Here is a 12,011-nt window from a genome sequence, read left to right as displayed (position 1 = left end):
TGCGGCACGCTTGTCAGCGGCAGGCTGTAATAACGCAACGTGCAAAGCAAAGAGCATCCTTCTCCACTCACCAGCCCCACGACGCCCATTCAGCGCTAATTCAGACACCGCTGCCCTCCCGCAGCCCAGCTGGCAGGTCGGCAGAGGGCTCAGCACCAAGGCTGCCCCTTCCCCTCCGCCCGCACAGCCAGCAAACCGCTGCGTGGGTCAGAGCCGTGAGGCGGGCAGCGATGCTGCATACGTTCACCAGGTAACTGCAACGCGCCTGGAGCACACCCACCTGCTGGCAGCCTGGGCGGAGAACACCGGCGGCTCTCTGGGACTCTCAAACACCATCGTGCCTTGACTGAGGGAAGGAAACTCATCTTGCACAAGAAAGTTGCAGGTGCCAGCAGCAATTTTCCAAACAGATTAATTTGTCTACAGCATCAGCTAATGGGCAAAGAAGTGGTTCAGGTCTCCCATGCCTTGGGGACCTCCAAGTCCAGCCTAGCAGTGACAAGATGCAAGGGGACAGCTTTAAAGAGAACAACTGTCGGAGTTCTGACCGCCTCCGAGGTTTTACAGCTGTAAGGATGGACGCTCAGTCTCACTCCACTTGGATGTGCCCACGTTTTCAAGGTGACAGCTGCCAACCCGCATAACCTAAGCGCCAGCATCACCCCCTTGTGTCCCCTCGCTTGCTCACAAGGCTCCTGCAGGGTCCCAGCCCTCCTCTCGCAGCTCCGCGTCCCCCTGAGCGGGTGCAGCACAGGGGGATGGGATCACCCCGTGGGTACCTGCGGATGGCAGCGGGAGGCAGAGCAGGGAGCCGCACGGCGCCTCTCGGGGATGCTGCCAACAGGCTTCGTCTCGCTGAGAGCTCACCGCACCTCTGTGTGGGATTTTAAGGACTCACAGGGAGAACAGCAGGTGCTCTTTGTGTCGAGGCGTACTTGGCGCTTCTGAATGGGTCATCTCACGGGGACCCGAACTCAAGACACGGCGGTGATTGGAATCGTGCTTCCTCGCCCAGCCTTGACCTCGCAGGAATACCTTTAGGGCAGATTTTTGAGGTTCATTCTAACAACAGATTTGATGTGGAACGTTTTGGAGGAAAAACTAAATGCCCCAAAGTCTCGCAACCTATCCAGTACTCAAATTAAGCAGAACACACGCTGTGGATGTTTGACTAGCACCCTGGGTTAGAAGATCTGAAAAGCGTATGTTGCTTAGCTAAGAAGAAAAGGTATCTATGTCCAGAAGAGTCATTTAGAGCAAATTCTCATACCCAGCTGTGCTCTAAGTAAGCAAAACCCAGTATCTGAGCAATCAGTCTGACAGGTTTAATAACTGGTGCGTTGTAAGTGTTCCCAAACACCTTAAATATTTAACTGAGAAGGAACCGAACCAGATGTTAACGATGTCCTTTAAAAAAGGCCACACCCAAGCCGAGACCATCGCTTCAGAAGGTGAGCGAGACTAAGGCAAATCCTCTTAACAGCAAATTCTGCACCTCCTTTTCATGGCGATATATTTTAAGGACTGGTTGCTTTTTTTTTTTTATCAAGAAGTCTGTGAGCAGATCTGAATTCAGGCCACACATCTCCCTAACGAGCCACAGCACCCAGCTTCTGTCACAGCTGTTCTATTCATCATCCTCATCCCCCTAAGAAACGAGGAACAGGAGGCAACGTTTTCGAGCGACGCTCATCCCTTTCACACAGCGGGCCACCAAAGACATTTCTCTGCTTTCTCGAGGGGCAGAACGGCAACGAGGAACAGAAGGAGCAAGAGGGAGCAGGGGGAGAAGTAAAACGAGTTACGTACTCACAGCGCTGCCGCCGAGGTGCCAGCAACCAGTGCGCTTTTCTGCTTGCCTTTTTTCTTTTTTGGGATTCCCTGTTGAGCACAGATGCAGCTCTGCAGGAAACGCTATCATCCTCCACCCGATACCTGCCACCTGCGCACGCGTGGGGTTCGCGGGTTGGTTTCCAGCGCCTCGTTCCTCTGCTCCAGAAATTGGAGACCACGGTGAGCAGCGTGGCTCCAAGGGCACGAGCAGCAGGGCCGGTTTCAGCACAGCCAGATAAGGTCTTCTTAGAAACACCTGACACTCATTAGTCACAGGTGAACAAAAGCGTCCCCAGGGCAAGCCACACACGCTGCCTCTTGAAACAGATGAAAGAAGGAAAGCAGTACTTCCTCTGTGAAGAGCTCACGCATTAGAAGGGTGGATGGAAATGAACATTTTTAAGGCTAGACCACGCCAAAATTCAGTATTTACAAGTGAGAATCACAGCAGAACTTGACTGCACTTTTACCTTCTCTATATCAGCTTTGGGACCTTTGTAGCCAATGATGACACAGAAGATGCATCAGCAGCCCTTATTAGACAGAGGGAATGCATTTTTTTTCCTAGTGCTGCCAGACAGCAACGTAACTAGTACAGACAGGAGTAAGTTTTAAAAGAGAAACACTAATTTTGAGTTTTATGTTACACAACCAGGTTTAGAGTCTCTGCATCATCAGTGGAGTTCTCTCTGCCTTCCCCAGAGAGAAAACTTTAATAGGGGTCAGAAAGAGGAAGGAAGAACATTAAATATTTAAACTCCCCTATGCGTAGACACACCATCGCTTTTACCTAAGTGCCAGAAGCCACTGAGCTTCTCTTCTCGACTGGCTTTTCTGGAATCAGCTCCTAAGGAGAGTCGCTGCCCCACGCATCTCTAGGACAAGTGGCACGAGTTCACCTCAGGGTGAGGACCGGCTGAGGACACCGAGGGTGACTCTGAGCCGCTGTAACTGCACAGAGAGATCACCAAATATCCCGAGTTGGAAGGGACCCACCAGGATCATCGAGTCCCACTCCTGGCTCCACAAAGGACCACCCAAAAACCAGCCCCTATGTCTGAGAGCATTGTCCAGATGAGTGTTGAGCTCCGGCAGCTCGGGGCCGTGCCCACATCCCTGGGCAGCCTGTCCCAGTGCCCGACCACCTCTGGGTGCAGAACCTGTCCCTAACCCCCAGCCTGACCCTCCCCTGCCCCAGCTCCGGGCCGGTCCCTCGGCTCCTGGCACTGTCCCCAGGGAGCAGAGCTCAGCGCCTGCCCCTCCGCTCCCCTCCTGAGGAAGTTCAAGGACAAGGAAAGAAAGCCGAGTGAAAACGACCTGAATACACGGTTAGAACTGCCCAGAGCTCGAGGGATCCTCGAGATTTGACAGCGCAGTGTTCCAAATCTTGCTGTTCCAGAGCGTGGGCTGCAGAGTGAAGAATTACAGGTCCTCACCACTGTCCTACAGCCTGTGAAAACTCACCCCACTCAGCTCTAGGTGCTGTAAAACAACCCGGGCAGACTTTTGGGGGGTTATTCCCCCCCACACCCCCTCAAGCTAAACAGCCTTTCCAGGAGCCATGGCTACTCAGTTGCACAGGGACCGTGCACTTCTCCTAGGACCAAAATACTTGCTTCTAAACTAGAGGGGATCCTCTACCAGCTAACAGCGAGGCTCAGATCATTACACACCATATGAAGCATTATAACCGACTAAAGCCGAGACCATCTGGATCAGGACTGTAGTCCAGAAGTCTTCAGGACCTGCTGCTTCAAAGCCCTACGTGCACAAGAGCAGATCTACCACAAGCACACGGTGCCAGCGTCCTGAGGCACCAGAGCTGCTGACACAGAGCACGATGGGGCCTGGTTATGCCGGCATCAGAGCCTCACGAGGACGCCACGTGGGTGGAAGCGATCTGCAGAACACCACCCCGCGCTCAGAAGCTGCAGAGCGTCCCTCCACGTCGCGCTGTCCTTGGCCCCACTAGGAGCAGCACGCGGGTTTGGTGGAGCTCAGCCTGGACCAGCTGCTGGCAGTGTTCTGGAGACCGCTCGGCTTCTCCGTCACTCGTAGCGAGGACCAAGCACCGGGGAATTAAGGTGGGTGGTGGGAGCCACGCAATCAGCTCTTCTCCCCTTGTGTGTCCCGTAGCACCTACATGGAAGGCCCCTGGCTAAAATCTGAGCAAGCACAGGTAGATTTGTTGTGCAAGGCGTAAGCAGAAAGCGATATCCGTACCTGCTGAAAGGGAAGAAGGGGAGATAGAGGTCAGAACAGCGAGCCAGATAGGATTAAGATCATTACCATTTAGTTATTTGCCTAATGGATTCCGTATCACATTTCCAAGGCACAAAGCAGCCCATTTCACCCCTTCCTCCTACAACAGTCGGCCTGATTCACAGCACTCCTCTACCTGACCGGCAGCCTCCTGCGGCACTATCGTGCACACGAGCAGTGAGAAAACAGTAAAACAGTAAAAAAACAGTAAAACACTGCTTTGGTTTTTAGAGGGGGAAGGGAGGGGCAAAACAGAGCGTGTGCTAACCAGCCTTTGGGAAGGTGCAGCACAACACAGGACTGCACGCTCTGCGACATCTTTTCCCTACCACCTGCCACTATCATCCCGTCAGCTACCTGACACTGCTGGGTTCATTAATATGGACTCTGCTTTTGGGGTTTCCATAGGAGCCTTCACACTTTGAGGTGATGTAAAAACGGAGCCTGCTGCAACTGGAAATTCTCATCCCTCCTAAGAGGAGCAGTCCCAGGCACTCAGACTGCCTTCTGTCAGTGGGTGGTTTTTAAACCTGTAAAGGTAAGTTGACTACCACCACCACCCCCCTCTTTTCCTTTTCACAAAGGGACTGAAAAAGCAGCAGTCCGATTCGATGCCAATTGGCAAATGGATTAACCATTCGATTTGAGCTACAACACGCTAACATTGTGCATCAGAACTACTAGAAGAGAGGAAGAGCACCAACTTCCCATTGTACAACTGCCTCTGAAAACAGCTTTGTCCCATTTGCTGCGAAGCTGAATGGCCTCCTAGCACCCAACTCCAGAGGCCAGCAGGCTACAAGGTGCAGACAGCTGTGAGAAGCCGGATCAGGTGAACGACTTAGCTCAGTACTGAGACCCGATACCCGCAGCGGTGTACCTGACACAGGCTCTGAAGCGATGCCCTGCGGGATGGCTGCAGAGCAGAGTACCGGAGTACGACCATACAGCCAGCGTTCACTTTACCCCCTGAGACACTGTGGTGCACTGATAAACTTGAACAAAATACGCACATACAGACATCGAGGAGTTATGGCCACGGCCAGAACAGCTGGAGGCATGGGGGACATGAGACTCGTCTATTTTTATTTTGCTGCATCTTAGTAAATTGCTCTTCAGTCACAGGGAATAAAACGTGAGATGGAGAAGAACTAGAGGGGAGAAAGAAGTGAGAGACTCAGCATCGCAGAGGACTCCTTCCCCACAGACCCTATTCTGTTTCACTGAACACAGAGGAGCAGCTACAGAGAGTGAGCATCATCACAACAGTGATACCCTACACGAGGGGAGCTTGGTGAGATTCCAGATACCTGTTCTATGCTTATCAGGGGAAGTTTACGTGGTTTCTGCTCTGAAAACAAAGTTTCCCATCAAGAGCAAGCACAGCACAACAAGGGCACTTCACAGCATAAATTAGTGCAGATTCCCCACCTTAAGTCTCAGTTTCCAGAAATCCCAAGCTATGCAAGCACAATGCAGCAGCACTGGGGTATGACTAGATGAAAAATCTCCTTGTGGAAATGTTTCCGATGTGCCAATAGAGCCAGCTTCCAGCTGTGCCCAACCCATACGATTCTCATTTCTCGCAGCTATTGGAACCAAGAAGTGCTGCAGAGCCCCGAGCTGCAGGAGCTTGCATGGGGGAGGGCAGGGGAACGTGCACACAGCGCATTATTTATCCAGAACAGCAAGGCCCTGACCGAGCAGAGACGAACCCTAAGGGCTGTCCCAGGGGCAGAAGCAGCCCATTCCTCATAAAGGTCCTTTACTAGGAGCCGTGCCCACGCACCCACCCTGCTCACGCTGCCCTCGGCTGCGTGGTGCTGCCTTGGGAGGAGTTATCTGCAAAGCACCCGTGCCTGCGTGGTTTTAGGATCCATGGTTTTAGTGTCTTTGCAAGCTCACCGGCGAGACCCAAAGCTGTTGCGCTGCTTCACTGCGCCAGCATCTTGACTGCAGCTCTGCACCCGCAGGTCGCACTCCCAAATGTTGTCGCCACCGCTGAAATCTGGCCAGGAGGTGGGAAGGGGATGAGAGCAGCCCCTGCCAGCAGAACACGAAGCCTTCTGCACAGCTCTGCTCCCTGCTGCCCTGCCTTCGGGGACTTCCCAGGCAGCAGCCCCCAGCAAGCAGCATTCACTCCTGCTGCATTTACATTTAGAAGCTGTTTCGGTTCCAAAACGACTGATGAACTCTTCTCCCTCCCCCATTTAAGACAAATTCCAAGGAGGAAGATAAGTATCTTACGCTGTCTCACATCCAGCTGCACTGTTATTTTTTAAACAGTTCTCAGCATTTCACCAACAGACAGAAATAAAGCGTTTGAATTTGAGTGGAGCAGGAACTTTTTGGCTCCCCCTACGCGCAGAGATTGCGTTTCAAACTGGAATCAGCTTGCGGCTCGCAACGCACCCAAGGACAACAGATAATCACAGCCTGGTGAGAAACCAAAGGAACAAAACAACTACTACAACTTCAGGAACAGGAGCTCTATGTTTTAAAGTCAGCTTAGGCCTAGAATCAAACTCCTTTTGTTTCTGGCACATGACTGAATTCCAGCTCAGTGAGACAGATACAACGGCCGACTCCCACAAGCAGTCGGCGAAGAGCTGGGGTTTGCTCTTCCTGCAGACTTCGAGTTAATTGCACGCTTCACAGCACCGCAATTTTATCATTTTAAAAATGGGAACACGTAGAACGCCTGAGGTTTTTCATCACCACTTGACAGTCACTTGCACTACGGAAGATTCCACTGCTTCCCCAACTTTTCCTGAGTCATTTAATCGTGAAGCAGAAGCACCTCTGGCCACACGCACACTAACGCCTTACTTATCAGTTCATCGTACCAAGCTCTAAAATGAATAGAGCTATGAAGATAGAGACCATATTAAGTAAAAATGCTAAGACCATATTTCATACAGATTCTTTGAAAAAAATTATCAGTATGATTGCCAGGAAAATACACTAAATTCACAGGGAGTAGCTCCTGCTCAACCCACCTCAGAGACCAGAGCCCATTTCCGAAGGGCGGCGCCGAGCCGCTCCGCTGGCACCTCTACCTGCCGCCACGCCACGGCTGCACGCGAGCGTCCACGCAGCTCCTGCAAACGCAACTGAGCACGGTGCTCGGTGGTCAGCCCATGCAGCATACGTTTGTTTCAGCAAATAGTTGGAGCATTGCACAGAGAGCGGTTGGTCACCAGGATGAGATCATTCCCAACAGCAAACTCTATCCAAAAGCTGTTTGTTACACGCTGCTGCACCTCAGAAAGTTCGCTGCATTCCGTGACTGAAGATGGTGCACGGAAAGGTTCACTTGATTGTTCAGCAAATATTCAGGAATTGCCTTTGTTTTTTTTTTGTTGCTTTTTTGTTTTAAAATAAGTATTTCTACCTCTTTAGTTTAGCATACTTCAGAAGATATTTTAGGCAAATTATTAAGAACATAAGGGGGTGACTCCTGACTTCAAGTATCAGAGGGTTTGGGGAAGGGCTTCCCCCCGTGTTCAAAAGACGTGATTTTTAACTCTTAGAGCCTCCCTTCAGGCCCTCTTTGCATCCCTTTCAAGTAAGGAGAAAGTGTCCTGACCTGCACACAGCTGGCCTCAGGCTGGAGAAAAAGCAAGGAAGGAAAAGGGGTACTCGAGGTACCCTTGCTGGAGAACAAATGAGGAAGAGGAATAGTGCCCACACCACCATCCTTTCCTCCAAAGGAAAGGAAAACACACCTCCTGGGCTCCCCTTGGAACCTACTTTCACCTACTTTCAAAAGGTGGCTTCAACCAAGAGCCCGACAGGCTCCAGACAGCCGACTCCTCCATCCAAACCCCTATCAGTGTCTGAGGTTCTGATGCGTACCTGCCCGAGGGCACGCGCACTTGTGCTGAAGATCAGCACGTTGCAGATTCACAAGGGAGGCAGCCCCGCGCAGGCCTCCAGAGGAGCTGACCCCACACACCCCCAGCACACAAAACACGCACAAAGCATCAGGCTGAAATACCAAAGCGCCTACAGCACCCCCACGTTGGGTGTCGGGGACTCCACGCCGTGGAAGCTGAAATCCTGGTTCCATTTCCTCCTCAGCCTGAGACCACCCAGACCCACAAGCCCCCTTCTGGGCAGGGCTCTCTTGCAGCCAAGGGCGCCTCGCACAGCATGGCAGCTCCTGCGGGGCAGCTGGGCCAGGAACGGGAAGTTACAGGCACGAGAGCAGCCAGAGCATCTGCCCCATCCCTCCTAGCTGAGCGCTCAAGGCTTTTAATTCTGCTTCAAAAACTGCTTTGGTTTTATGCAAGAGGCTTGCTGGGTAAAATCAGAAGTAATCCTACGGACATAAGCCAGACCCCACGAGCCCTGACACCCGAGCATCCTGTTCCCTGCACTGCAGCCGAGCATGCCAACGTCTGAGCCTCCTTCCAGACCTCCCCTGGTATTCTCCTCCAGCGCACGCGAATCCTCAGCTACAAGAAGCAGAAGAGAAACAGATGCAGAATTACACTTTGCTGTTGCATAGCGCAAGAGAAACAAATCAAAACGCAGCAGTATTTATTAACAGCTGGATCACAGGAATTAAGAACAAAGAGAAAACTGAGAAGCCGGGTAGTATTTAGGAATCGAGAGCAGCTCCAGTTGTGCTCTGTGAACCAATCCCGCAGATCCCTCACGAGGCACAGGCGGCCGGTTCTCTGCTCACTTTTCAGAGGCAAACACAGATGCTTCTGAGAGTTTCACCCCGTGCTTGGTTTGTTTCTTCTCTCATCCAAGTGCTGCCTGCGGCTCACTCGCTGCAGCCTTTCAGCTTCAGCTAGAAGGAATGAGCCAATTAACCTGGGAGTTAATTACACACAAATGGGAAAGCAGGCGGCCTTTAATCAGCCCAATCCAGCGAGCATCTCCAACACTCAACTTTTTTTTTTTTTTAAAAGACTAAAAAAGTAATTTAGTAAAAGCTAAGATAGAGACCAACTGACAGGCAGACTCCAGCCAAGAAATACCGGACTTGAATCAGAATCCCCCAACACAGGGTACAGCTCTCTTTAGTAGATGGAAGTGGTCCCCTCGATATACACCCCCCCCTCCTTTCTGGTATGTTTCTGAAAAGTGTAACAGCAATCTATCACCTAGAGCTTCTGGCTCCTGTACTTTGAAAGACTAAAAGAAAGCCTCTCAGAAGAGATAAGCAGCAACACAGGGGCAATTAGCATGACATGCAAGCTACAGGTTTGATAAATCATGCCAGGAGGACAAAGGTAACGGTGGTAACCAAAGATAACTCTGCTGTCTGGAGATGTGGGGACTTCCGAGCTACGGGATTTCTTCACTAAGACCAGCACCCGCCCGGCTACGGGTTATTCACCCCCAGGCAGGAAAGGCATTTCTGCAGCAGCAGGTCAGTGCCAGCAGCACAAAGAGACCGAAGGAACCATGTCACACACCCGCATGGCACGCAGAACCACACTGCTCACGGCGGCACCTGAAGCTCCAAGGCCCACAGGAGCAGGGCAGCACACGCTGATCCCTCACCCGAGCGTGGAAAGCCAGAGGTTTAACAAAGGACACCGAAATACAGGTTAAGGCATAAATCCACGCAGGCAAGCCTTCAGCCCAGCCATACATACACATTTAGTGGGTTTTTCCAGCCCCAGTCCCCCAGAAGAGCTCAGGCTTGAACCTAAAGCATTGTCAGGAGCGCTGAAAGAACAGCTTTGGAAGCCTGGTGTCAGTAAACAGCAAGAGTCGCTGGTGGACGCACGGCTTCCCCTTGGAGTTTGACCCAGCAACAACTTCCAGCTTAACCCAAAGCTTAGATTGCTTAGGTAATCATCCAGTCATCTGGAGTTTGAAAACTGAAATAACTTAAGGACACAACCAGGTAGGCAAGTCACTTCCTAAGTGACTTGGTAACCTGGAACGTGGCTTTTCTTTAAAAATTTAGCAGGGAGAGCAGCGCTACCCGAGCCTTTCTGCACAGGCTGGGTCATGCGCTCGAGATCAGAGACTATTTCTGTTCCACCTTCCTGTTCCAGAGGGTTGTTTATAAGTCTGTTTGTTTTACTGCTCAGTTTATAAACCGTGAAGTCTTTTTTAAGCAACACTACAACTTGAGAAAAAGGCTTGTTTTTACAGCTCTCCAATCACGGCGCTCCGATGCATTTTGGCTTTGATCACCTATTTTATGCACTCGTTGTGTCACCCTCTTCTGATTTGCAAGTTAAACACTATGCTGAATTTGCTTATTAGAGTGCGGTTGTGGGGATAACTCCCGCTGAAGTTCTGATGAGATAAGGATATGCCACACGTCTGTCTCCATCTCCCCCTCGGCACTCAAAGTCACATTTCTTCCATTAAATGGCCAAAAGTGGAACTGCTGAGCAGCACAAATGCCTACTGTAAAATAAATAACGTGAACAAATGTATTTAATCCTATACAGATCTCCAGAGCTAGCTTTGCACTGTATAATTTTCTGTTCAGTTCACGTTCAACCATGCGATTACATCAGCACCTCAAAATGATATTAGGAGATGTGACGCCTGCCAGGGAATTTCATTTGGGAAATGTAACAGGCACAGTCAGCATATTTGCCTGCTGGAAAATAAGGCTACGGACAAATTACATAGCAGAGAAAACAAACATACCCCAGGCCCAGAGGAAGAGAAAGGTTTTATTTCCATCACTTTGGCATTTTCGGCCTTTCTGCAGGCTCACCACAGAGGGAGAGTGGCCGAGGGGCCGTTCAGGAACAGACCGACCGAGGCGAGCAATTCTCGGCGGGATCCAGCACAACCGGGAGGCCTTGGATCTCAGGGAGCCACGCATACGTGGGGTCACAGGATGGGCCGTGGGCATTCAGCTCCTACCAGCACAGGATGGAGCACTGCTTTCACTGCGACAGGTGATCAGCCACGCCAAGAACATCTCTCGGCATGTTCTGCTCCCACTCCCCAGATGGGGATCCTTTAAGGGGAAGGAGAGGATCCCAGGGGAAGGCGAGGAGCCCAGAAGGGTTGGTTACAGCTAAGGCTCCAGACCAGCTGGCCAATGCCTGCAGCTCAGGCTTTGAGTTACAACCCTTCCACTGGGCTCACTGCACCTACAGAACCTCGTCCCTCCCTTCCCACTTCCACCCAGGAAGAGACTGTGAGGGAAGAGGCGAAGTGACCATGAAGAATACCCCATGGCCAGGGAGCTTACCAGCAACACAGGAGCTCTGCCAGAAGTCTCCACAGGTTGATCTCAGACCGCACCCCCAGGAGCTGTAAGTGTGAAAACACCGCGTGCTGTGGGTAACACGTGTGCCACCAGCCCAAGAGAAGAAGTTCCCCCGGTTTCCTGAAGATGACACTGAATGTCAGCACTGTAACAGGTTACTGTGGAAGCGGGAAAGAAGCAGAAATGGGAACCAAATTAATTGTCGTTTTGTTCCCTCCTTCCCTGGTCTGTATTCTTGGAGGCATGGTCAGCTACAGCGCAGAACAGGAGAACAAGACAAATAAACATAATAAACAAGAAAACAGAAAACCTCATTACTCTAGATGTAAGTATCTGGAATTAATCAGTCTTAAGCTTCTTGGGAAGAGCTGTACACAAACCCCCAGCAGCAACACTCCGGTTCAAACCCGGGGGAGCAGCACCCCTGCAGGACAGGTCCCGGCACTGAGCACCGTGCGTAGCAGATGGATTCGGGCTCGGGAGAGGGAGCACTGGGCGAGGCAGCGTGCTGCTGCTGCCACTGCTGCTGTGCCAGGCAAAGCTGCTTCCAGCACTGCCAGGGAGGCTCTGGGAACAAAACATGGGCAGAAGGACAGAGCCCCTCGTTCTGGCACTACCTCAGGGCAGGGAACTGCCACCCAAGAGCACAGTCACTAAGAAATACCCTGCGCTCAAGTCTTTTGAGTCAAAAAAGCAGAAGCCACCA

The sequence above is a fragment of the Oxyura jamaicensis genome, chromosome 2 (genome assembly GCF_011077185.1).
Source record: "Oxyura jamaicensis isolate SHBP4307 breed ruddy duck chromosome 2, BPBGC_Ojam_1.0, whole genome shotgun sequence".
Classification (NCBI taxonomy): Eukaryota; Metazoa; Chordata; class Aves; order Anseriformes; family Anatidae; genus Oxyura; species Oxyura jamaicensis.
This window is presented reverse-complemented; position numbering follows the sequence as displayed.